At 42.4% G+C, this 27,729-nt stretch overlaps 1 long non-coding RNA gene across 2 annotated transcripts; it reads left to right on the plus strand.

The window, feature by feature from the left end:
• The first annotated feature begins 13 nt into the window (after nt 1–13).
• Nucleotides 14–27,145, plus strand: LOC134808312 (uncharacterized). 2 transcript variants are annotated; one of them, XR_010151003.1, is made up of 3 exons: nt 14–204; nt 1,736–1,875; nt 3,334–3,646. It is a non-coding gene; the product is annotated as an uncharacterized LOC134808312 (long non-coding RNA). The 2 variants fall into 2 exon arrangements; XR_010151004.1 differs by lacking the exons at nt 14–204; nt 3,334–3,646 and adding an exon at nt 26,992–27,145 and having other exon boundaries at nt 1,787–1,875.
• The last annotated feature ends 584 nt before the right edge of the window (nt 27,146–27,729 follow it).

Raw genomic sequence — 27,729 nt, forward strand, 5'->3', positions numbered from 1 at the left:
CTCTTAGCCCGGCGTGTAGTCTGGCGGGAGCCGTCCCGGCTGGGCTGGCTCGGCAGCTCCAGGCTATTCCGAGGAACAGTCTTCAGAGAGCCTGGGGTGCTGATGGGGAAAAGCTGTTGCTGAGATTTGACAAGTTTGGTCCTGAGATGTCAGAAAGGATTTCAGCTCTTCTGCCACCCCAAGGACCGTGGCGCGTAAATCACAGTGAGCTGGCTTATGTCAGGTCAACTGTGGAATTTGATCCTAGCGCATTGCTACCTCCTCTTCCTTGCCTGCATCTCTCCCTCTCTCAGCTCTAGTTTGAGATCAGCACAGATTCCCTGGGTGATTTTTGAGAAAACTGCCTCCTCTTTAGGACTTGGCATCCCCTAACCTGCATCAGGAAAGGGTGTCGACAGATATTCTCACACCCAGGGAGGCTGCAAGGCCCACCCTCTACCCTCCACCTGGGTTCTCTGGCGTCGAGACTTGTGCCCTAAAGTTCTGGGCCGTTGGGGTGATGTCCCAGTGGGACCAGGGTGAGGGTGCAGGTATCTGAGGGAGTAGTAGGACCAGAACCTCTAACCTTAGGGAGCCTTCCTGGGAGCCAAGCTTGGTGACTTAGAATGTGAATGTCTGACCCATATCCCACTACCGTTTGGTGGGTGCTGCAGAGGACAATGGAGAGAGATTCAACTCTGAAGAGTGGTCTTGTGGAAGAGGCAGCTGGCTTGTTCATTGTGGCACTGGCAGCCTCCCTAAGGTTCCCAGGTAGAAGTTTCTGACAGGTAGATTTCAGCTGTGTTTAAGGAAGAACTTTGAAGTTGTCAGAACGAGCTGTCTTGTGATAGTGAGCTCCCTGTCTCCAGAGGCATGCAAGCAGGGCACTTTCACTTATGCATTCAAGCTGACCTATGCAAGGCGTTGTGCTAAGTGCTGGGAGTGCAGAGGAGAATGAGACCCAGTGGGGAAACAGGCACTTGCAATGCTGCTGTGAGTGTGAGCAGAGGTCAGCGTGGGCATCTGGAGCACAGGGAGGGAGTCCTGAAGGCTGGGTTGAGGATGAGGACACAGCTCATTGCTGAGCCTTATGGTGAACCAGAAGTTTACCAGGCAGACAGGAGCTGGGGAGAGGGCTGGCATTCGTCCATTCAGGTTATGTTTTCTGAATTATATATAGAAGGACATGTTGCAGAAGAAATGCAAGTACAGTGAAGAATAAGACTGGGGAACTTTTACAATTCAGAGTGGCCTTCACTGTGGGCGGTCCGAATTGATCCCTGTATACAGGTGCTTCTGGGGTGACATTTTCCCTGCTCCATGGAGCTCCGGGAGGAGTGCGGACCAACCCCTTCTTTGCAGGCCTGTCTGTGGGGTGCCACTCCTCCTCCCACCTCCCCACTGCACAGGCAGCCCATCAGTGTCCCTGAGCTGCTCCAGAAGGATGCAGCTCTGAGGAGGCTCTGGGAGCGGCGTATCCTAGCAACCTCTGAGGCTGGCATCTGCAGGGCTAGGCCCAGACTCAAGGCTCTTTCTAATTTGCCAGCCTTCCTTAATGATAAGCTTTCCCACACGGATGTGGAGGGGGGAGGAAGAGGGGAGAAGTGGGCAGGAAGTGTTGCCTCCAACCCCATCACAGAGTAGGTCAAGCCTCGCCCACAATACTGCCGGGGATGGGGAAGGAGGGAGGGCACAGTGAGTCCGTTAACTGAATATGCCACTTGTCCATCACCATGGCCGGTTTATCACCATTTAGAGGACAATGAATCCAGGCAGTGATCCACCAATGATAACTAACATCATAAAAAGATACATGGCCGGATATGATGTTCCTTCTGACGGAAGACCACAACACCTGCTGAAAAATCAAATCTGAATCGGATCAAGCCTCTAGAGGTAACTCCCAGCTATAGGAATTAGAGAACTGGGGGGCATGTTAATATGTCAAGGTGTTTAACCCTCACCACAGGGAGGCGGCCAGATTTCCTCTCAGGAAAAAAGTTACAGGTTTCATCAACAAAGTGGAAGGAAAAGGAATAAAAGAAAAATAAAACAAAACATAAGGAGAATTTATAGATTAACAGAAGCTTAAGAGAAATATCAGCCAATTACAACATATGGACTTTGGATTCTGATTCTTGCGAACAAACTACACTACAGTGACAATAAAAATGAGATGTATTCATGAGACAATTGGGGAAATTTGAGCACTGAATGGATACTTAACATCAAGGAATTATTTTTAATTTTTGAGCAATGTGAAAATGGTGTTTGGGATTATGCTTTAAAAGAGTCTTAATTGTTGAGGGATTCATACAGAAACATTTATTGATGAATTAATGAGGCCAGGCACAGTGGCTCATGCTTGTAATCCCAGCACTTTGAGAGGCCGAGGCAGGCAGATCACCTGAGGCCAAGAATTAAAGACCAGCTTGGTCAACACGGCAAAACCTCGTCTCTACCAAAAATACAAAAATTAGCCGGGCATGGTAGCACACTCCTGTAGTCCCAGCTACTCGGGAGGCTGAGGCATGAGAATTGCTTGAACCCAGATGGAGCCTGTTCCCAGCTACTCGGGAGGCTGAGGCATGAGAACTGCTTGAATTCAGATGGAGGAAGTTGCAGTGAGTGGAGATCGCGCCACTGCACTCCAGCCTGGGCGACAGAGCAAGACTGTCTCAAATAATAATAATAATAATAATAATAATAATAATAATAATAATAAAGATGTCTGGGATGTGCTTTAAAATAATTCATTGCAGAGAGAAGAAGGAAGTAAAAGTTTAGATGAAACAGGGTTTGCCCTGAGCTGATTGATCACTGTGGTACCTGGGTGATGATGGGTGCATGGGGATCATGATACTACACTATTAATTTGAGTCTTACAAACTTGCGATTATTTCACCATTTTTGACTTTCAAAATGATTTAATGTGGTGCAAAGCAATCCTTTGGTGTATGCTGGAAATTTTTTCACAATAAAACATTCTTTTCAAGCAAAAGGTGAAGGGCAAACCTGCTTTTGCAGGAGGCTCTGCCCAGGAAAGAGGTACCCAAGACTCACACTGAAATCTGTAGGGCTGTCATTAAAAAAGCCAAAAATGACTCTTAGAGGCAGCTGTAACTTGCATGAATTATTTCTGTTCAGATAATAATAATAGTAATAGCAATAACGATGATAATAATAATAATTTACTGGTTGCTGTCAGCAAATGCTGAGCAACATGCCTGGATATGTTGGAACTGCAGAAGATGGCTTCATTAATGTCTTAGTTGCTCAATAAGGAACAATAAAAAGTTAAAGGAATCCAAACAAGCAGTAGACCAGGCATCGAATGGAAATTCTTGCTTGCAGGAGGCAGCACCCAGGGTCATTCTTGGAGCATAAACGATCCCTGCAGAACATGGGCTAGAAGACCCCACAGTGGGGCAGAGGCAGGTCCTGGACTGGGATCCCAGCAGTGAGAAGACCTGGACATCAACCCTATTTCATTGTGTGGCCTCTGCAAATCTCCCAACTTTTGGAGCTGTAGCTGCAAGCTCAGACTTGTGGTTTCCTGTACCTGGAGGAGGCCCAGGTCATTCTGTTAAGTCCCTTGTCTATTTCCTGTTTTTATCTGGATGCTGAGTTAATTATTTGATCCAGCAATAAAACTAACAAGGTTTTATTTGTTTTTAATGTCTTCTCTTTGCTGAACGCTGTGCTGGGCGCTGTAGCTGACATGGTTTTTGTCTTAACAGCTCATGAATCAAATCCCAGCTCCACCTTTTATAGCTTTAGACAAGCATTTAACCACCACTTGGGCCTGTTTCCTTACCTGCAAAGTGGGGATAATGACAGTTAATAGCTACTTCATTGTGACTTTGTGAGGATTAAATAAGATAAGGGAGATAAACTACTTAATAGGGTCTGGCACATTGTAAGCTTCAATAAATGGCAGCTACTTCTTGTATTATTATTATTGTATAAAACTATGAGTGTTCAACAATGAATATATAGTAAACTGTGATTCTGAGTGATGTATGATGTAAGATATCCTCCAGGACTGGTGTCACAGGGAAGTCTTGCACTAGACCTTGAAGGATAAGACTCAGAAACTGCTAGATGCCCCCCATTACTGACTATCCCCATTTCCTTTAATAACAAAGCTGAGACTACATTTCCTAGCCTCCCTTGCTGCTAGATATGGCCATGTGATTAACTTCTGGCCGAGGAAATGGATGCACAAGTGTTATGTGGAACTATTGGAAAGGCTGCTTAAAAGGAACTGGTTGAGTGGGAAAGAGAATCCCTTTGCCCCATTTCTTTCTACTGCTTGTCTGGAATCCTGATGTGATGGCTTGAGCCCCAGCATCCATGCTGGGGAGTGAGTTAAGGGTTTCTTAACAAGACCTTGCATATAAAAATATGCACCAGGGATGATGGAGCATGATGGGAGCCTGGGTTTCTGATGACAATGTGAAGTCACTATAACGTCCCTATCTCCTTACTTCATGTGGGTGTGAGAGAAGTAAGCTATCTTGTTGAAGTCCCCCTTTTTGCTGTTAAATGCAGCCAAGCTTACTCTCAGGGATAGTATTGAAAATATTTAACAACCAGAATGGCACGGGCACTGATGAGGAAGGGTTTAAGGTAGCAGAAGGCTTAGAACCACAGATATTTACCAACCAGTATGAAAGTATGTAAATATTTTAACAACCAGCTTAGTCATAGCAATACAAAACAGCTGAGAACCAGCTGAATACTAGCCCTGCCTAACCTTAACTAATACAATCCATAATATTTGGGAATAGCTAAAAAAAAAAAAAAAAACAAGAAGATGGCCATTCAGGCCATGAGTACAGCCTGAGTAAAGTTTAGAGGGTGAAGGGAGCTCCATGAGTTGATGTACAATGAGAACTGGAAATCAACCTGACTTGGTGGGAAGGTTCTCTTGAGTGTGTGTATGTGAGTGTGTGTGGATTATAAGAGGGGCTGGAAGATATCATTGGAAATAACACCAAAGAGGTCAAATAAACCAGACTGTGGAAGCCTGTGAGGATTTGAGGCAATAAGGAGGATTTGTGGGCTTTTGGGTGAGTGAGAGAGCAGATGACCCCTGGGAGTGAGGAATCTCGGCTTTGCAGTGCCAGGCGGTATTTCAGTTAGCACTGCAGTGTAGCACGCCATTCCTATTAGTCAAAGAAATCACAAGTCCACCCAGATTCAAGAGAGAGCAGGCATAGTTGCCATCTCCCAATGCGAGGAGTGTCAAGGTCACATTGCAGCAAAGCTCGTGGATGGAACTGCTGCAGCCATCCTTGGAAATGACAACCTGGCACAGGTGGTGTCCCTCCTCCCTGGCACCTGTCTTTTTTTTTTTTTTTTTTGAGACAGAGTCTCCTCTGTCACCCAGAGTACAGTAGTGTGATCTCGGCTCACTGAAACCTCCTCCTCCTGGGTTCAAGCGATTCTCGTGCCTCAGCCTCCCGAGTAGCTGGGATTACAGGCGTGTGCCACCACACCTGGCTAATTTTCCTATTTTTAGTAGAGATGGGGTTTTGCCATGTTGGCCAGGCTGGTCTTGAACTCCAGGCCTCAAGTGATCCACCCACCTCGGCCTCCCAAAGTGCTGAGATTACAGGCATGAGCCACTGCGCCCCATCATCTGTCTTGTTAAGAAGTCCCTCAGAGTGGGTACCTTCTCTTTCTTAGCAGTTCCAGCCTGCTCAGAAGTATTAGGAGGCTCTCTCTATCTTCTAAATGGGATATGCAGTGTGCACTGAAATTATTTATGGAAACCAACTCTATCTTTGGTGGAAAATGTCCAAGAAAAAGCATAAGCACTGAAGTAATTAGCTAATATAATTGAAACGAAGGGAATAGTTCAGACTCTTTATGTATGACTTGAAAATGAAGAGACATGCTTTTTTTTTTTTTTTTTTTTGAGACAGAGTCTTGCTCTCTGTCACCCAGGCTGGAGGGCAGTGGTGCGATCTGGGCTCACTGCAACCTCTGCCTCCCAGGTTCAAGCGATTCTCGTGCCTCATCCTCCCGAGTAGCTGGGACTACAGGCATGTACCACCATGCCCGGATCATTTTTTGTATTTTTAGTAGAGACGGGGTTTCACCATATTGGCCAGGATAGTCTCGAACTCCAGAGCTCGTGATCCACCTGCCCTGGCCTCCCAAAGTGCTGGGATTACAGGCGTGAGCCACCACGCCCAGCTGAGACATGGATTTTTTTCAGTGAGAGGTGATATAATCCCCATCACTATCCCAAATGGGATATGGAGTCACTCAGTTAGCAAAATTTTCCCGAGTGTCCACTAGATGCCAAGCATCGTGCTGGGTCCAGGTTGAAGATGAAGGTGACCTGCCTCCTACCTGCGAACTGCTGAAATGCAACGGAAATGACCAAAAAATGTGGACAGTGATGTGCTAAGTGCTCTGATGGAAGGCAAAAGGTAAGGCGTCTGGGAAGGTGGGAATGAATGGGCTCAAGGAAGCCACCTTGAGCTGAGTTTTGGAGAAGGAGACTAGTGTACCAGGAACTCAGGGGCAAAGCAGGGCAAGGACCTTCCAGGCAACCCTGATAGTTTCCTGAGGCTGGATCTTCTCAACCACGGCTGAATGTTGATCTGTCACACAGGCCCAAAGGAGAGATGGAGAGAGACAGACAGACAGATACACACACAGACACACACACACACACACACACACACACAGAGAGAGAGAGAGAGAGACTGTCTTTTATCATAGCCTTAAGATAAACAAGTCAGAAACACACCAGAGACCAATCATACAGCAACATGAGGCCATTTCATGAAGGGGCAAGCAGCACCCCCAAATCTCCATAAGCCCAGAGAGAATCATCCAATCATATTTAGGGCAATTCTGGGCCATCTGCATTTAAAATGATCTCTTGGATCTATTGTTTGAATGAGGCACATTTTAAAGGACACTATATCTTAAAGGAAAGTCAATTATCCTTACTTAAGTTTACAAAGGACCTTTTATACATACACTTTCTTTTCTTTTTTCCTCTGCATCTTCTTAGAGCAAGAAAGGAATACACATATACTTTTTATTTTATTTTATTTTATTTTATTTTATTTTATATTTATTTATTTATTTAGAGACAGACTCTCTCTCTGTTTCTCAGCCTGGAGTGCAGTGGCACAACCTCGGCTCACTGCAACCTTCATCTCCCAGGTTCAAGTGATTCTCCTGCCTCAGCCTCCTGAGTAGCTGGAACTACAGGGGCCCACGACCATGCCAGGGTAATCTTTTTTCTTTTACTTTTTTTTTTTGTATTTTTAGCAGAGACAGAGTTTCACCATGTTGGCCAGTCTGGTCTCGAACTCCTGACCTCAAGTGATTTGCCGGCCTTGGCCTCCCAAAGTGCTGAGATTACAGGCATGGGCCACTGTGCCCAGCCTGTTTTATATATTTTTAGATACAAGATCTTGCCATATTGCTCAGGCTGGTCTTGAACTCCTGAGCTCAAGTGATCTTCCCACCTTGGTAGGATCCCAAAGTGCTGAGATTACAGACATACACTTTAGTCTAATTTTCTTGTCAGACCTAAGAGGCAGTTTGTGCCCATTTTCCTGATAAGGCTCAGAAAGGTTGAGTGGCTTGTTCAAGGTCACTCCATTAAAATCAGAGATGGGACTCCAACCTAGTTCTTCAGAAATGTTTTACTTTATTGGATAATTAATTTCTGTGGAGCAGCTGATTCTTTTGTGCCAAATCAATGACAGGTGAATGAATTCAGGGTGACATTATGGAGAGGAGGAAGCAGTGTTCTTTCATCATGTTGACCCCCCAGAGTCACTCTGGGCTTTGACAATCCGGTGGTAGGAAGAGGAAGAAAGAGTGTGGAGCATTCGAAGGGAGATTTTCTGGGCAAGGTTGGGTCATGATGCACATCCCATCCACTCCCATTCTGTGGTCAGGACTGTCATGTAGCCCCATTGCAAGGCCAGGGTGCCTGGGAAATAGAGTCCCCAATTAGCCAGGCACTTCTCGGCCACCATTTACACTAAGGAACAGGCATGTGAGTGCTCAATGTTCCAAAGCTCATCTCTGCTGCAAGACAACACTTTCTGAGTGCTTATGATCTACCAGGCAACATTCTAAGAGCTCCACTTTTTTTTTTTCTTTTTGGAGACAGGGTTTCACTGTCACCCAGGCTGGGGTGATCATAGCTCACTGCAGTCTCGAACTCCCAGGTTCAAGCCATCTTCCCATCTCAGCATCCCAAGTAGCTGGGACTGCAGGTGTGTGCCACCACCCCTGGATAATTAAACACAATTTTTTTTTGTAGAGATGGGATCTCCCTGTGTTGCCCATGCTGGCCTCAAACTCCTGGCCTCAAGTGATCCTCCCTCCTCAGCCTCCCAAAGCACTAGGGTTACAGATGTGAGCCACTGTGTTAATGCATTTAATCCTCACAACACCCCCCTAGGTGGAGGTATTTCTGTGAGTCCCATTTTAGGATGAGGAGCCTAAGGCACCGAGAGTGGTTGAGAAACTGGACTCACACTGAGATCCCTGCTGGAACTAGGAGCCCGATGGGCCCCACCCCCTGCATTCCTCCATGATTTTTCCTCTGCGATGCCTCCTGTCTCGGCCTCCTCCTCACCATTCCTTTAACCCTGTTCCAGGTCACACTGTTTCATGTCTCCTGCATCCTCCTTTCCCTCAGCTTCTCCCCTTCCATCCACTTCCCGCTATGCTGCCAGGGATCTTAATGAAAGTCAAGTGTGATCCTGTCCCTGCACCTTCTTACCAGCACCCATATGTAGCCTCAGGATCAAGTGCAGACTCCCCTCCTTGGCATCCTAGGCTGATGCCATTTGGCCCCAACCACGTCTTCCTCCTAATCTCTCACCACCCTGTGTGCACCAAATATGCTAGGCTGCAGTGCCTCTGAGCTTCTACCATCCTCACAAAGAGCCTAATTGTGAATCTAGGCCTTTGCAATGCTGTTCCTTCTTTCTAGAATGTTCTTCTCTTCTTGCATTTGCCAAATTCTCAGTTCCTCAAGATGACGCTCAGAAGCCGCCACCCTGTGCCTCCCCTCTTGGCTTCCCCAGCCAGGTCCATCCCTCCCACCTCTGTGCTCCTGGGGTTGGAGTTTTCCTGCAGACGGAAGCCCTTCCCACATGGCCTTGTTGTTGGCTCTTTACTTGCGTATCTCCCTCCCCAGACCAGGAGCAATTTTAGATCAGGACAGATCTTACCCATTACCATGGGACCCAGAAGCGGGGCTGAGCCCTCACACTGGCATATCAGGAGGAGAGGGGCCTAGATTCCATGGCCTGCTCTGCCCCTGGCTAACTTTAGAGCCTGATCAGTGCCTCGCCTCTCTGTGAGAGGAGAGCATTTGTCCAGTCTGTGGTTTTGGACCCTGGGAACCACCCCCAGGGATTCTGACTCAATTGCTCCCAGGCAATTCTAATATGAAGCCAGGGTTGAAAACCACTCTGAGTGCTTCCACCTCCTTGATGTGCACACAAGTCCCCTGGGCCTTGTCTAAGAGTCGTTTCTGGTGCAGTAGGTCTGGGGTGGGGCTGGTGTGTCTGCATTTCTCACAAGCTCCCAGGTGATGACAGTGCTGCTGGCCCACTGACCACCAGTGGAGTAGAAAGGACTTAGCCAATCTCTCCCATCCTTGGCCTGGCATTCAATGCCACTGAGATGGGAAGAGGAGACCTGGAGGCCTGCAGTTCAGGAAGGAGGGAAGGAGAGGTGGAGGGAAGTAGTGAGGCTGAGGATGTAGTCATACCTGAGTAGGGTGTGGGCAAGCAGCCACCCCCAGGGCGAGAGGCAGGAAGAGCAGCGTGGCCCCTGCCCTGTTCATTCACAAGCTCCCTGCTCCCTCCCAGCTGCTTAGGATTTCAGTCCTCATCAGGCCATCATTCCCATTCCAGCATCTGACTCTCATGATCCTGGCCCATGGGCCACATAATGACTTGTCTTTTGCAAGATCGATTTTGTTCTGTTATTTACTAATTGCTTAGTTATTATTTTGATGGACGGAACAAGGCACCCAGCCCTCTGGGCTCCTGTGAAACAAATTGACTTCTAGCCCACACCACTTGGATAGATAATAGATCCTCCCATTGGAAAGCCCAGGCAGGTGTATGAGGACTCCATGTTCCCTGTGTCCCTTGCTCCTGAGGACAGATCCTGTATTAGTCTGTTCTCACACTGCTAATAAAGACATACCTGAGACTAGGTAATTTATAAAGGAAAGAGGTTTAATTGAGTCACAGTTCCGCATGCCTGGGGAGGCCTCAGGAAACTTACAATTATGGCAGAAGGGGAAGCAAACACGTCCTTCTTCACATGGTGGCATCAAGCAGAAGTGCCCAGCAAAAGGGGGAAAAGCCCCTTATAAAACCATCACATCTCATGAGAACTCACTATCACGAGAACAACAGCATAGGGGTAACCACCCCTATGATTCAATTACCTCCCACTGGGTCCCTCCCACGATATATGGGGATTATGGGAGCTACAACTCAAAATGAGATTTGGGTGAAAACACAGCCAAACCATATCCGACCCCCTTCGCCTTACATCAGGTGGGCTTTTGTGGAGTAGCTACCCCATCTGGTAACCTCTATAGCTGAGGTCAGAGCTCCTCCTTGGGGACCCTGATTGCTAAGGGGGCAGATGTCCTGAGCTCCAGCAGGGGAGAGAGAGGGAGACTGGCTCAGGAAAAGAGCTATCCAAGCCAGAGGGAAGCAGACAAATAGAGAAAAGGCCTATCCAAGGCCAGACCCTCCCCTGTCCCCACCACTGTCTTATGGGGTCTTCATGTCTACTGGCATTATTATTGCCTCCACCATCAGGCTCGGGGCTCCAGCAGCATCTGAATTTGATTCATCCCTGTTATCCCAGGAGCCAGTGTAGGGCTTGATGGAGTTGATGAGGTCCTGTACATCCCACAGGAGAAGAATGACCAAGGCCTAGAATTCCAGTAGCTGTACCCAGCCTAGCATTTGCCACTCATCCACCATGCATGTGATGTGTTTGACTCTTGCTCCCAGTAGCTCACATTTATGACGCATGCTTCCTATGCTAGGTTATACTCTGGTGTGTTGTTTATTCATAGCCAGTATTTCCACTTGATGAGATCCTATGGGATTTTGCAACTTATGTAACAAACTCTTAGCATTTGCTGTGAGCTGAATACCATTTTAGGTGTTTATTTATCTAGTCATCATAATGGTCCTATGAAGTAAGTATAATCATTATCCACATTTTATGGAAAGCTGAAGCACAGAGAGATGAAGTAAACCTGCCAGGAAGTGAGGAGGTGGGATTCAAACCCAGGCTCCCTGGCTCCTGAGCCTGTGCCATCGCCCTCAGCTAAGCTGCCTCTCCTGGGTTTTCTCATTTCCAACCATTCTCTCTGTTTTGGATGTTGTATGCCTGCCTTGATCATCATAAAGTAGTCTCCAAACTTTTTGATCATACACTCCATCAGTAAACATTTTGGAGCATGTTTTCCTCCAATATATGTATGGAATGCCTGCAAATTATATACAAGCACCACTGTCAGAAATTAATATCTCAAGGCTTGGTATGCATTTAGTGCAATGATGGAAATAAATCCACATTTCAAATAGTCCCCTTAAGAATCTCAAATTCGAGGGCAGGAAATTGTTCCAGATTTGTCACTGGTTTTATTTCATATTCTGTCATTTGCTTTATTTTTTTTCTCCTGTGCTTAAGTAACTAGTACTGTCTTCACTTCGTAGGTCCTTTGCAGGAGTCCTTTTAAGTCATCTATCCAGTAGGTGAGGGCTGATTTAATGAAGAGTAGATACTTTGCAAACCCAGTTTCCTGGACAAACTTGAACTGCCTTACAGCACTAATGAAGGAAGCTCATTAACTCCTTCACACTATGGCCATCTGACCCAGGATTACCTCAATATCAATTTGTAAATGAAATATGAGTAAATCCTCATTTCTTTCCTCATTTTTACACAAAGATATGAATAAAAATTCTAATATTATCTTCCTGCCCCTGGAGTGCACAGGCCCCCAATTACAGACTATTTCTTTGTCCTTCTCATGTTTATTAGCATAATTTCTATGGGTTTCAGGGGTTGTTACATGTGATTCAAACATTTTCACACAGGTTAAACCCTTGGGTAACCAAACATTTTTAAATATCCACAGAAAATTATTTGATTAAATAAATACATGCTCAGGAACACAAACAATTCTCAGAAGCACTTTTATGTGCGGTGTTAAGTTCCAAACAAGTGATCCATGTTTAGCATTACACATGGTACAAATTCTAAGCTTGATTTTAACAGATTGAATAAACAAATGCTCCAAAGGGCTTAACGATTCCTTCAAGCAATTCCCACTTCCCTGTGGCTTGGTGGATCATTTACAAGGTAACAGGCCTGGGTCTTAGGTGAGCTTGGATGCTCGAGTGATCATCCGCTGGAGCAATCATGTGATTAGTGGGACCAGCTGGACTTGTATCTCCCAAATAAGCATTTTAAGCAGAGAGATTTAATAGGGGAAGTGCCGAGTCTCAGAGAGACTAAAGCCCATACTGATAGTTAATGGTGGATTTAACTCCCCAATGCATCCATGTGTTCTTATTGTTCAGCTCCCACTTATAAGTGAGAACATGGAGTATTTGGTTTTCTCTTCCTGTGTTAGTTTGCTGAGGATAATGGCTTCCAGCTCCATCCATGTCCCTGCAAAGGACATGATCTCGTTCCTTTTTATGGCTGCATAGTATTCCATGATACTACATTTTCTTTATCCAGTCTATCATGATGGGCATTTGGGTGGATTCCATATCTTTACTATTGTGAATAGTGCTGCAGTGAACATATGCGTACATCTATCTTTGTAGTAGAATGATTTCTATTCCTTTGGGTATGTGCCCAGTGATGGGATTGCTGGGTCAAATGGTATTTCTGCTTCTAGATCTTTGAGAATTTGCCACACGTCTTCCACAATGGTTGAACTAATTTACACTCCCACTAACAGTGTAAAAGTGTTCCTTTTTCTCTGCAACCTCACCAGCATCTGTTGTCTCTTGACTTTTTAATAGTCACCATTCTGACTGGTGTGAGATGATATCTTATTGTGCTTTTGATTTCATTTCTCTAATGATCAGTGACGTTGAGCTTTTTTTCATGTTTATTGGCCACATGAATGTCCTCTTTTGCAAAATGTCTGTTCATGTCATTTCCCCACTTTTTAATGGGGTTGTTTGTTTTTTTCTTGTAAATTTGTTTGTGCCTTGTAGATTCTGGATATTAGACCTTTGTCAGATGGATAGATTGCAAAAATTTTCTCCCATTCTGTAGGTTGCCTGTTCACTCTGATGACAGTTTCTTTTGCTGTGCAGAAGCTCTTTAGTTTAATTAGATCACATTTGTCAATGTTTGCTTTTGTTGCAATTGCTTTTAGCATTTTTATCATGAAATCTTTTTACCTATGTCCTGAATGGTATTGTCTAGATTTTCTTCTAGGGTTTTTATAGTTTTGGGTTTTACATATAAGTTTTTAATTAATCCATCTTGAGTTAATTTTTGTATAAGATGAAAGGAAGGGGTCCAGTTTCAATTTTCTGCATATGGCTAGCCAGATTTCCCAGCACTATTTATTACATAGGGAATCCTTTCTTTATTGCTTGTTTTTGTCAGGTTTGTTGAAGATCAGAGGGTTGTAGGTGTGTGGTCTTATTTCTGAGTTCTCTATTCTGTTCCATTTGTCTATGTGTCTGTTTTTGTACCAGTACCATGCTGTTTTGGTTACTGTAGCCTTGCAGTATAGTTTGAAGTCTAGTAGTGTGATGCCTCCAGCTTCGTTCTTTTTTTGCTTAGGATTGTCTTGGCTATTCAGGCTCTTTTTTGCTTCCATATGAATTTTAAAATAGTTTCTTCTAATTTTGTGAAGAATGTCAATGGTAGTTTAATGGGAATAGCATTGAATCTATAAATTACTTTCAGCACTATAGTTATTTTCATGATGTTGATTATTCCTATCCGTGAGCATGGAATGGTTTCCTATTTTTGTGTCCTCTCTGACTTCCTTGAGCAGTGGTTTGTAGTTCTCCTTGAAAAGACCCTTCATTTCCCTTGTTAGCTGTATTCCTAGGTATTTGATTCTCTTTGTAGCAATTGTGAATGGCAGTTCATTCATAATTTGTCTCTCTGCTTGCCTGTTGTTGGTGTATAGGAATGCTAGCCATCTTTACACATTGGTTTTGTATCCTGACACTTTGCTGAGGTTGCTCGTCAGCTGAAGAAGCTTTTTGGCTGAGATAATGGGGTTTTCTAGATATAAGATCATGTCATCTGCAAACAAAGATAATTTGACTTCCTCTCTTCCTATTTGAGTACCTTTATTTATTTCTCTTGCCTGATTGCCCTGGCCAGAACTTCCAATACTGTGTTGAATAGGAGTGGCGAGAGAGGGAATCCTTGTCTTGTGCTAGTTTTCAAGGGGAATGCTTTCAGCTTTTGCCCATTCAGTAAGATATTGTCTGTGGGTTTGTCATATATGGCTCTTATAATTTTGGCTCTTATAATTATGTTCCTTCAATATCTAGTTTATTGAGCATTTTTAACATAAAGGGATGTTGAATTTTATCAAAGGCCTTTTCTGTGTCTATTGAGTAATCATGTGGTTTTGTCTTTAGTTCTGTTTATGTGATGAATTATATTTATTTATTTGCATATGTTGAATCAAACTTGTAACCTGGGGAGGAAGCCAATTTGATCTTGGTGGATAAGATTTTTTGATGTGCTGCTGGACTCAGTTAGCCAGTATTTTATTGAGGATTTTTGCATCGATGTTCATCATGGATATTGGCCTGAAGTTTTCTTTTTCTGTTGTATCTCTGCTGGGTTTTGGTATCAGGATGATGCTGGCCTCATAAAATGAGTTACAGAGGAGTCCCTCCTTTTCCATTGTTTGGAATAGTTTCAGTAAAAATGGTATCAGACTTTCTTTGTACCTCTGGTAGAACTCAGCTGTAAATCCATCTGGTCCTGGGCTTTGTTTTTGGTTGGTAGGCTATTTATTACTGCCTCAATTTCAGAACTTGTTATTGGTCTATTCAGGGATTCAATTTCTTCCTGGTTCAGTTTTTGGAGGGTGTATGTGTCCATGAATTTATCAATTTCTTCTAGATTTTCTAGTTTATGTGCAGAGAGGTGTTCATAGTATTCTCTGATGGTTGTTTGTATTTCTGTGGGGTCAATGGTTATATCCCCCTTATCATTTCTGATTGTATCTGTTTGGTTCTTTTCCCTTTTCTTCCTTATTAGTCTAGCTAGTAGCAGTCTATTTTATTAATTAAAAAAAAAAACCAGCTCCTGGATTTGTTGATTTTTTTAAGAGGTTTTTGTGTTTCTATCTCCTTCAGTTCCACTCTAATCTGGGTTATTTCTTGTCTTCTGCTAGCTTTGGGGTTTGTTTTTTCTTGGTTCTCTAATTCTTTTATTCATGATGATAGATTGTTGATTTCAGATCTTTCTAGCCTTTTTTTTTTCTTTTGGACACAGGGTTTCTCTCTGTCACCAAGGCTGGAGTGCAGTGGTGCGATCTCGGCTCACTGCAACCTCAACTTCCCAGGCTCAAGCAATCCTCCCACTTCAGCCCCCCAAGTAGCTGGAACTACAGGCATGTGCCACCATGCCCAGCTATTTTTTTAATATTTTTTGTAGAGACAGGGTTTTGTCATGTTGCCAAGCTGGTCTCAAACTCCAGAGCTCAGGCAGTCTGCCCACCTTGGCCTCCCAAAGTGCTGGGGTTACAGGTGTGAGCCACTGCATGTGGCCTCTTTCTAGCTTTTTGATGTGGGCATTTAGTGCTATAAATTTCCCCCTTAACACTGCTTTACCTGCATCCCAGAGATTCTGGCATGTTGTCTCTTTGTTCTCATTACTTTCAAAGAACTTCTTGATTTCTGCCTTAATTTCATTATTTACCTGGGAGTCATTCAGGAGCAGGTTGTTCAATTTCCATGTAGTTGTGTGGTTTTGAGTGAGTTTCTTAATCTTGAGTCCTAATTTGATTGTGCTGTGGTCTGAGAGACTGTTATGATTTCAGTTCTTGTGCACTAGGCGAGCACATTTTAAGCCTCTGCTCACTTCCTGGCCACTAATATGCCAATGTTACTTGGGCAAGCCCAAAGTCAATGGGTGGGAAAGTTTCTCCCTCCCACCATGAGGCTATAGCAAAAGTGGGAACAAGTCCCTTTTTCATTCATCATAAGCAGTGGTTTGAGTCCACAAGGACCAAATCCCCAGCTACCTGAATGGACCTGAACTTGTGGCTGCTCCCTGCCCAAAGGAGGGGGCTGGTCTCTGAAGAATTGCAGTTCTGCCTCTAACAAGGCCTTTTTTTAAAAAATATATTTTTGTTATGAAAATGTCCAAGCACACATTAGAGAGAGAGTAGTCTAAAGAACTCCCACACACTCATTACTTAGTTTTAACATTCTGTCATATTGCTTCATCTGTTAGTAATTAATATAACCATAACACTATCATTACCTCTGATATTGACATTTAATCACTTGATACCATCTAATATGTTCAATTTCCCCCAATTGTCTCAAGCCTTTTTACAGTTGTTTGTTTGAATTAGAATTCAAACAAGGTCTACACACTGCTTTTGGTTGACATGTCCCTTAAGACTCTTTCAATTTGTATCACTTGCCCCTCCTTCTGAAAATGCCATTTATTTGTTAAAGAAACTTGGTCATTCACACCATGCAAGTTCCCACAGTCTGGATTTGGTGTTCAGCATGTTTCTCTCTCCTCCATTTTCCTGTAAACTGGAGGTTGATCTAAAGACTTAAGTAGATTCTGGTGTAGTATTCCGGGGAATAATGGAGTCACAGGTGGTGCTGTGTACCTGAAGGCACCATATCAAAAGGTGCTCCAGCCCTAGAATCAGCCACTTCTCAAGGAACTCTGGATTCTTCTAGTGGGAAATGCTACTTAAAGATCACAATCAAGATGCTAAATATGTTTATTGCTACTGGGGTATTATCACTTCTAAGGCTATTCAGTACACAATGCAGTATGTATATATATATATATATATATATATATATATATATATATATATACACAATGCAGTATATATATATACACACACAATGCAGTATATATATATATAAACCATATATATATATATAAACCGTATATATATATAAAAACCATATATATATATATGGTTTAGAAAGAGGAAAATAAATCCTGAGTTATACTGATGAAATAAATCTTGAGTTATACTGACATTTCAAATTCAAAGTTCCTCTTGCCTAAAAATGGATCTAGCACTATGGGATGTTAACCGCTATTCTCTTTGGATTAATCTGCCTTGCACTCTTTGCTGACAGCTATGGGTGACAGGATTAGGCATGTACAGGATCATGGGATATGGGGAGATTTTTCTCCCCAAAAGAGGGAAAATTGAGAGCTGATGAGACTGCTGGAAAAGATCCTTTTGCAACTGACAAGCAGCTGCCTGAACTTTTCAGTGTCACTGCAATGGGTGGGTCTTTCTCTGGCCTTCCTGAGCTCTTGGCCTTCCCCATCCTGCTGCAGACAATGCTTTTTTCTCTCTCATTTCCCTTTCCTATCTTTTCTGTTTCTCAGGGCAACCATCCTGCCAGAGACCACATGTGGAAAAATGTCCTTGGGAGCTTGACCTTGTAAACATGTGGTGGTACTTCCTCCTGGTCTCTGCCATCCGGGGACAGGAATTTTGGGGTTCATAGCTCCAAAAATTATTTGAGTAGTTAAAAGTCTTCAAAAGCTCAAAATTGGCTTTTCTAGACTCCTTCTGGGGAGAGCAATGGCAACTGCCCAATGTTGTAACTCAGGAGTTAAGGCTTTGCCATTTTACAATGGTGGCTCGTGTTCAGTCCTGGCTTAGAGAATGAGTCCTTTCTGGTTTGATATCTGTGTAATCTTGATCATTTGGTTATTCTCTTCCCCTCCACAAACCATCTTGAATTTTTCTTTCTCTGAGCACAGAAATATTGGCTTTTTGGCCTGGCTAATGCTGGGCAATAAGAAATTTAAAAGGATTTTTAAAAAGAACACTATGCACTATGGTGAAAAGTCAGCTTAATGAAAAGTGGATATTCACACTCTAACGTCTGGGACTCCTTGGGAAAAACAGGAGACATCACAGACCCCGTTTTAGGAAAAAACTCAGTTTTCCTCATGAAACCCCAGGATTGAAAGCAGATAAATCCCTCTCAAAATCTAAGGCTCTGTTCTGTTTTGCATTGCATTATCTGATGGTTTTAACTTTTTGGAGTATCAGAAATTACTTTGTATTATAAGAGAGATTTGATGTGTAATAATTAAGTAGGAAATTAAGTAGGAAATTACTTTTGGGGCTAGCTAATGGCAGTTATGGGGGAATACTCAGCTCTGCACATTTGGATCAGAGAAGCATGCTCTTGGCCATCTAGCAAGTATGGAGACGTCCCTACCCCCCACTGAGAAATAAGACTCCCATGGGGATGGGCTGATTCCTCTTTTTGGAATTCAGGATCTGGTATAAAAATGGTATAAAAATGGGACCCTTAATTTTGGGCGATCTGTTTTGCCTTCTAGCTATGCCTGCTTATTAGGCCATAGAAACGATATGCTTTCCTGGCCCTGTTCCTCCAAGGGCTCCATTCTGAAGCCAGTAATCCACTTTAAAAAGTGACAAATGAAAAATCTTACAAGTACTAAATCTTACAAGTACTAAATCTTCTTCTGTCTATGTATTTATATGTGTTGTGTGTGTGATATGAAAGAGCTTTAATTAATTGGCTTAAAAAATAAGAGCTTAAATAAAATATTTTATCAGAGAAGTAAAAAGTGTAATGCCTTTTAGTTCATGTAACTTAAATAAGCTTTGGAAAATAAACGCAGTTTTAAAGATTATTGGTAAAATAAAAATATCTTCAAAATTTAGACATTTCATTTAAATCAGGCAGGTCAGATACTAAGTTTTTCAAATGCTTTAAGGTCATAAAATGCTTCTTTGTCTTTTGAAAATTGTTCAATTTACCTAATTTGGGGCATTGGATTCTAGATAAGGCCTGGGAACATGTGGAGAGCCATGCCCCCTAGCTATGCTGAAAAGAGTCAGCCCTTATCTGCACTTCTGACTGGTTCCTAGGTTCCACATCTAGTACATAATTAAAATCCCTTACTTACCAAGGTTTTTCAAAAATAAAAGTCACTAAGAGTTAACATTGTAATATGTAATTGAGACTACTGGAGAAACAGTTTTACAAGCAAGGTGTGTAAGAAAAGTGAAATGTGTTTTGGTAAAAGATTATAAGAAGGCATGGAAATGTAGATTTTTCTGCCTAGATTAAAGGGTTAAAGGGTTGTGTCAAGTTAGATAGGGTAAAGCTGAAGGTTTAAGCCAGTTTTGGAAGGTTTGTGAAAAACTAATGTTGTAAAAGAAATTCTGTGTGTGAACATATTGGCTAAAGTTAAAGGGGTATTATTCAGTTTTTTCATAAAGTGAGCATTGAAATAAAAGCACAGCAGGTTTTCTTTAGAGCACTGATCTGCTCTTCAACAAAAATTTGTAAAGGGTTATAAAAGATTTATGAGAATCTTACCTTATGGTCAAACTGATTAAACTGGATAGATTTGTCTATAAGGTTTTATTAAGAATTGGGTTAGCATCAATAATGCACTAATGCAAAGGTGAAATTGGGCTCATTTAGTATAAGAATCATACAGGAAGCATTGTCAAATATGAAATGATGTTTTGCTTTCTTTGGGCTGTATTCGTATAAATATGGTATTGGGATGTCTTCCAAAATTATGGAAAACTCCTATAATTTTAATATGACTTGGTGTATGATATCAATAACTGTACTTATTATGTAAAATTGTTGTATGCCACAGAAGTAACAAAAATTTCTTTGTTAATTGTGGCTTTAATAGTGGCTGTCCTAAAACTTTTTGTCATCTACTGACAATTGTCTTGTTTTTGTCCTCTTCAAAAGGTGGTTTTATAATCAGCTATAGGAATTTTACAGGTGCTCTTGAATGCAGGTTTCTGATAACTTTGGAGATTGTGACACTAGAATAAAGGAAAAACCTTTCAGGATTCGTGGAAAGCTAAAATGTTCATGAATATCAAGCAGAACAGGAGTTAACTGCATGAACTGCATTAACAGAAGATTGAAGTAATCTTTTTGACTTTTTGCTTAAAATGTTCCTGATGCTTCGTTTTGTTTTTGAGTCAAGGAAACTTTTCTTTTGAGCTATTTACAGCTTTTAACAATTGAGAAAAGTATACTTCTGTGAACAAAATTTGGAGCATATTTGTTTCTCTCTACCTGATTTCTCAAAAATTTGGAAACTACTTGTTAGTATTCTTAATTTATGGCAGTATAGTTATTTGCATAAGTGCAATAAGAATCTGTTTTCTTTTGTAACAGTATACAATTGGAGAAACTGGTTATTTTACCAAGGCTTTGACTGGAATGGCACGCTTTCCTTTAGGGAATCAAAGTTGACTTGCAGAGCCAATAGAAGCCCTTTGGGAAAACTGGCCTCATATCTTGTCTCCACAGTCCCTGTACAGGGTTCCTGACCTGTGGTAAGTAAAAAATGTTAATTTCTGACAGGCCCAGAAGCCCCAAGTTATCTTGGGACTTCAAGACGAGAGGAATTTACCCAACTCATAGGTATTTGATGGTACAAATCCATGGCTGGGCTCAGCTTTAAAAAAAAAAATAATTCTTATCTGAGATTCCTTCCATGGAACAAGATTCCATCAAAGCCAATTTTAAAAGCCTATGTAAAAAATTATTCTTGCTGCACTTTATACAAACAATCAGGCCAAGTATAATAAAGTAAATTGGTCTTACCATGATTTGTCTTTAGTAAAAATGGGAGACTGAAGAGAGAAAAAATTGTATTTCAAGAACTATGGTACACCTGTTAGATTCTAGTCTCATCAGTTGTTTTTGGGTTTTTTTCCCTGCAATTTAGACTGACCCTGCTTATTTCTGTGAACCAACCAGTGATCTCTGGCTACTGCTCAGAAGAAACAGAGGGGTGGGTAACATAAGAATCTGAAGCAATATTTTATTTCTGGGCACATTGGAATCAGCCTGTGACCCCATATCAGCTTGGTTCCAACAGCTGTCCAGTTCATAGAAAGCCTTCTAATTTAGTTTACTTGGAATAATTTTGCTTATTTTGCTTTACTGTTGTGAAATATGTTGCTGTTGTGCTCTTTGTGTAAGAATGCAGGATAAGCTTAATGAATGTTTTCTTAAATTATATATTTATTAATCCAGACATCACCTTTCGTTGGAGTTATGAATAGCCCTCACCATACTGATGATTTCTGACTGAGCTCCTCTCTACCTTGAATACAAGCAACCCTAATAGTTAGGCAGGAATATCATTGCCCCTATTCAGCCTAAAGAAGTTACAGAAGATGGATCTTTGTCTCTCTACAACCATTAGGATTAAGAGTTTTCTTATAAAAGGGAGGGAGGAAATATGTCAGAGTTGTTTGAACCAGAGTGACTCTATCTTGAATAGGGCTGGGTAAAATAAGGCTGAGACCTGCTGGGCTGCATTCCCAGTAAGTTAAGGCATTTTTAGTCACAGGATGAGATAGGAGGTCGGCACAAGATACAGGTAATCAAGACCTTGCTGATAAAACAGTTTACAGTAAAGAAGCCAGCTAAAACCCACCAAAACCAAGATGGCAACAGGTGGTTGTCCTCCATACCACACTCTCACCAGCACCATGACAGTTTACAAATACCGTGGCAACATCAAGAATTTATCCTACATGGTTTAAAAAAGAGAGGAACCCTCAGTTCTGGGAATTGCCCATCCCTTTTCTGGAAAACTCATGAATAACCCACCCCTTGTTTAGTATATAATCAAGACATAACCATAAAAATGGGCTACTAGCAGCTCTAAGTGATCTGCCCACCTTGGCCTCCCAAAGTGCTGGGATTACAGGTGTGAGTCACCACGCTTTGCCTAGACACTGTTAAAATTGCATTTGAACTTCAAACAATGTGGGGACTAGGTATGCTGACCTCTGTAGAGTTAAAAATCCGAGTATAACTTTTGACTGCCCAAAAACCTAATCACTAATAGCCTACTGTTGATCAGAAGCCTTACTGATAACATAGTCAATTAATACATATTGTGGGTTCTATATGTGTTATATACTGTATTCTTACAATAAAGTAAGCTAGAGAAATGTTACTAAGTAAATCATAAGGAAGAAAAATATATATTCAAGATTCATTAAGTGGAAGTGAATCACCATAAAGGTCTTCATCCTCATGTTGAGGATGCTTCTTCATGTTGAGTAGGCTGACAGGGAGGAGGAAGACAAGGGGTTCGTCTTGTTGTTTCAAGAGTGTCAGAGGTAGAAGAGGTAGAGGAGGAGGAGGAAGAAGGGGCAGGAGAAGCGGGGACACTTGGTGTAACTTTATGTAAATATATTGTAATTTTTGTCTGACATTTTTGCTTTTATATTTCTCTAAAAATGTCTCTATTTGGTACCAAGTCTTCTTCCACTGTTTGCTTTAGTCTCAGGGCTTCATATCATAGACAGGTCCATGTTGTAAAAGAAGTAAAAAGCAGTGTTGAATAATCAGAACCCTTCGGTCAGATTGCCTAATGTCCATTGTTTTGTGGCACTGGCTCTTCTATGTCTTTTTCCTCATTGTCTGGCACTGGTTCAGAAGCACTCCTCTCCATCAAATCGTCTTCTGTTCATTCCTCTGTCTGTTAGCTTCTTTTTGTTGTTGTTTTCAGGTTTTTGGGAAAGATCTGATTTTAGTTGAAAAAGCAGAGGAAACCCCATACAGTGCCCTGTTTTAGGCTTTAGCCCTATCACTCTCATGAGCCTCAGTTTTACAAGGTGCAGACCCTAAGGTGGTTCCCACCCCCACGAGACACCTGTTAGGGTGAGGTGAGAAACCAGCTGGGGGGAGCAGAGCCACTTATGGCCAAGTGGAATCATTCCGAGGGGTTGGTTAGTAAGCAGGAGGGTGAAAGGGGAGAAGAAAACTACACACAGGGGTTGAGCACCTCCAGCCAAAGAAGGCAAGGCATACAAATCTCTTACCACTAGGGAAAGTATCCCAGTCCGAATCACATGGAACCAAAATATGTTACGGGTGGCGAATCCGTATCCATAGGAGTCTGCAGCAACCTCAATTCTTGCCTCCTCAGAGGAAAGAATTTGACTGAGGGGCATAAGGCAGAAGGAGAGACTGAGGCAAGTTTTAGAGCAGGAGTGAAAGTTTATTAAAAAGCTTTAGAGTGGAAATGAAAGGAAGGAAAGTACACTTGGAAAAGGATCAAGCAGACAACTTGAAAGGCAAGCTCCTGAATTTTTCCAAGATGCATATCTTGAAACTCTTCAACCCCTCTCACCCCCTACCACCTTTCTTACCATATTCACAATATCAATCATGATTTTCTTTTTTTTTTTTCTTTTTCCTTTTTCAGACAGAGTCTTGCTCTGTCACCCAGGCTGGAGTGCACTGGTGTGATCTTGGCTCATTGCAACCTCCACCTCCCGGGTTCAAGTGATTCTCCTGCCTCAGCCTCCTCCTAGATAGCTGGGATTACAAGTGTGTATCACCATGCCCAGCTAATTTTCTTTGTATTTTGAGTAGAGATGGGGTTTTGCCATGTTGGTCAGGCCGGTCTCTAACTCCTGACCTCAAGTGATCTGCCTGCCTCAGCATTCCAAAGTGCTGGGATTACAGGTGTGAGCCACCGTGCCCGGCCCATTCATGATTTTCTTGATTGGACCTGTTATAAATTCTATGAAGTCATGAAGTCATGCACAACATCTGAACACAGTTTTCTCCAGCAGGAATTTATTGTTTTAAGCACCGTGGCTTTCACAGCTTTTTCTATAATAACAATGGCATCTTCAATGGTGTAATCTTTCTAGACTTTCTTTTTTCTTTTTTGTTTTTTTTTGAGATGAAGTCTCATTCTGTACCAGGCTAGAGTGCAGTGGCACAATTTCGGCTCACTGCACCCTCCGCCTCCTGGGTTCAGTCGATTCTCCTGCCTCAGCCACCCAAGTAGATGGGACTACAGGCGTGCGCAACCATGCCCAGCTAATTTTTGTATTCTTAGTAGAGACAGGGTTTCACCTTGTTGGCCAGGATGGTCTCGATCTCTTGACCTTGTGATCCACCCACCTCGGCCTCGCAAAGTGCTGAGATTACAGGTGTGAGCCACTGCGCCCAGCCTCTTTCTAGACTTTCATAATGTTCTACCAGCTTTTTTTTCGGCATTGTTGGCAATCATTTCCATAGAGCACTGCATGTGATGAACCTTGAAGGTCCTTATGACTGCCTGATTTAGAGTCTGAACTAGAGATGTTGTGCTTGGGGGCAAGTAGAACACTTTGACTTCAGTATTGAACTGATGGGGTTCTGGATGGCCGGGGCATTGTCCAATATCAAATGTATGTTAAAAGGCAGTCTCTTACTGGCAAGGTACTTCCTAACTTCAGGGACAAAGCATCAATGGAACTAGTCCAGAAAAAGGGTTCTTGTTGTCCAGGCCTTCTTGTTCTACAACCAAGAAACTCGCAGCTGGTGTTTATCCTTTTCCTTCAAGGCCCAGGGGCTAGCAGCTTTATAGATAAAGGCAGTCCTGATCAGAAACCCAACTTATTTGCACAGACAGTAGACTTAACTTATCCCTTCCTGCCTTAAATCCCAATGCTTGCTTCTTTTCCTTACCAATGTCCTTTGTGACTCCCCCCTCCCCCAGAATAGGGCACTTTTGTCTACATTTAAAACCTGTTCAGGCAGTTATCCTTTCTCCTCAATGATTTTCTTAATGGCACCTGGGAACTCTTCTGCTGCCTCTTGATCAGCAGAGGTTGCTTCTGTTATGCTGACATTTTTAAAGCCAAATATCTTTCTAAAATTATCAAACCATACTTTGCTGGGATTATATTCTTCAGCTTTAGATCCTTTGCTTTCCTTTTTCTTTAAGTTGTCATATAACGACTTCACTTCTTCTCAAACGGTATTAGAGTTGACAGGTATACCTTTCTTCCAGCAATCCACACCTATATAAAAGCTGCATTTTCAACATGAGATAAAAAGTTATTTCACAAAAAATGCAGTTTTTATGCCTGCTGGTGTAGCTGCAGTGAAGCTTCACAATTTTCTCTTTATTTTTAATATTATTTAACTTCTGAGATGGAGTCTCACTCTGTCTCCCTTGCTGGAGTGCAGTGGCATGACATGGTTCACTGCGGTCTCCACTTACCAGGCTCAAGTGATCCTCCTGCCTCAGCCTCCCGAGTAGCTGGGACTGTAGGTGTGCACCACCACACTTGGCTAATTTTTAAAATTTTTTCTAGAGACAGGGTCCCCCTATGTTACCTGTGCTGGTCTTGAACTCCTGGGCTCAAGCCGTCTTCCCGCCTCAGCCTCCCAAAGTGCTGGGATTACAGGCATGACCCACTGTAAACCGGACTCCTTTTCTTTTTCTTTTCTTTTCTTTTTCAATGGTCCTTACACTGGATTAATTTATCTTGGAATGGTGGGTAACTGCAGCTACTTACCTCAATCTATGGTACATATCAAGCAACTCAACTTTCTCTTGTAATGTCATGACTTTTCTCGGCTTCTTCAAAGCACTTCCAGTATCACTAGTGGCACTTCATATGGAACCCATTGTGCTATTCAAGGTGTACAATATTGCACTAAACAATGAAAAAGATGCAAGAACTGAGAGATCACTTTGTACTGCAATATGCAATTTACTGGAGAGATGAACTGCTTGCAATACTTGAGCTCATTGCAATAGCAACAGGAGGTGGTGGCTATAAAATTATTACAGTAGTGCAGTGTGTACTATAGTTAATTTTATGCAGTTGTGATTTAATACTGCATCTTTACACTGTTTACATTTCTCTCAACTGCAAATGGCATCATATATGATCTGTGTTTGTGTACATTTTGATAAATTTTAACTTTTTGTAATAGATTTGTATATCTTTTAGGGTAGTAAATGATAAAAAGATCTATCTACATATATTTTATGCATTCATGACAAACTTAATTTTTCTGCAAATAGAGAACATAGAGATTGGTGTTACCTCTTCCTCTCCAATTCTTCTGCCTCTTCTTGCTTTCTCTTGTCTAATTGCTTTGGCTAATATCTCCAGCATCATGTTCAACAGTCATGATGTGTTATTTTTTAATGTGCAGTTGGTTTTTGTTTGCTAGTACTTTATTTAAGATTTTTCTATCTGGGTTTATTTAAGATCTATCTGTGATCAAGTGAGGTTAGTGGGGCCTGTTTTTAAACCCTTCTCTGGTACCCACAGCCCATGTGTGGGTGACAGCATGAACTGCAAAGATTCTCACGAAATTCACCTTGCATGTTCTTCCTTCCACACTGGCTGCTGCCACCACCTTCAAAATCTACTCCTCTGTGCTTCCTTTTGCCTCACCCTCTGTTGGTCTTTCAGACTCCTCCTTTCACCTTCATGTCTGCTTTCTGCTCTTTCCCCTTCCTGGGGAAGCTTATGATATCGGGAAAGTGAACAAGCCTTGGACCCACACAGACCAACATGGTATTGAATCACAGCTCAGCCACTTGCCAGGTCTGAGGCTTTGCACAGGTTGAAGAATCTTTTCAAGCCTCAGCTTTCTCATCTGTGAAATGGGAATGCTAACAACGCCTCACTTCACTGGGTTGCTGTTAAGTGTAATACAATTTAAAAAGATAATACAGTGAACAGCTGTTTGTTAGAGCTGTTCACCAAGCCCAGTTCTTCTTCCTGGACATAGGCTTAGATAACATTTCCCACCCTTCTTTGCAGATGGTGTGGGAGAAGCCTGCTGTGTGCTAGCCAGTGGAATGTGATCAGAATGATGTGTACCACTTTCTGGTAAGGCCTACAAAGAGCCTCTCTCATGAAATTTTCCACGTTCTTTTTCCTTTTGCTAGTTTGACACAGACAAGCAAGGTGAAGATGGTGGAGCCACAATGTGGAAGGAGGTTGGATCCCTGAATCACCACTGGAAGAGAGTCACCTGCTAATCAAAAACATGGTTTTGGATTTTACCTGAAAACTTATAAACTTCTATCATATTTGACCCATTGTCCATTTCAGGGTTTGTTTGTTGTAGCAACAAACATTATCCTAATTAATACTGTGCTCAAGAAATGTGACTTCTTCCTCCCACTTTCCTCTTTCTCATCCCTCTTGACCCAGCTCAAAATGCCAGCTCCCTGGTAAGTCTTTCTCCCACCTCTTCAGGTAAAAGTCATCATGTGGTCTTTGGTGCTCTCAGAGCACTTAGTGCAAGCCCTTTCTCGATCACAAACTGGGTTGTGAATTCTTTGTTTACCCATCTTTCTGGCCATCAGTGCAGTGAGGTGTCTGGTCCAGAGCCAGTTCTCAGAAGGGGTTAGTGGGCTGGATGAGGGATGAGTATGTCGTGTGCAGATGTATTAAGCACATGTTCTGGTTAAAAATTGATGTGTACAAAATCTCTGCAAAAGGGTGTAGCAGTAATACATTAACCATCTTTTCCAACCTTAAGTTCAAAGCGAACTGTCGACCTAGTTACAATGTTGGGTCACTGCCAGGGACAGCTCTTCGTAAAGGCTCCTGGAACAAAAGACGTGGATTGTATTTCATGGGCCCTTTATTTCCTACCATGTTAGGTTCAAGTCTTGGCT

The sequence above is a fragment of the Pan troglodytes genome, chromosome 15 (genome assembly GCF_028858775.2).
Source record: "Pan troglodytes isolate AG18354 chromosome 15, NHGRI_mPanTro3-v2.0_pri, whole genome shotgun sequence".
Lineage (NCBI taxonomy): Eukaryota > Metazoa > Chordata > Mammalia > Primates > Hominidae > Pan > Pan troglodytes.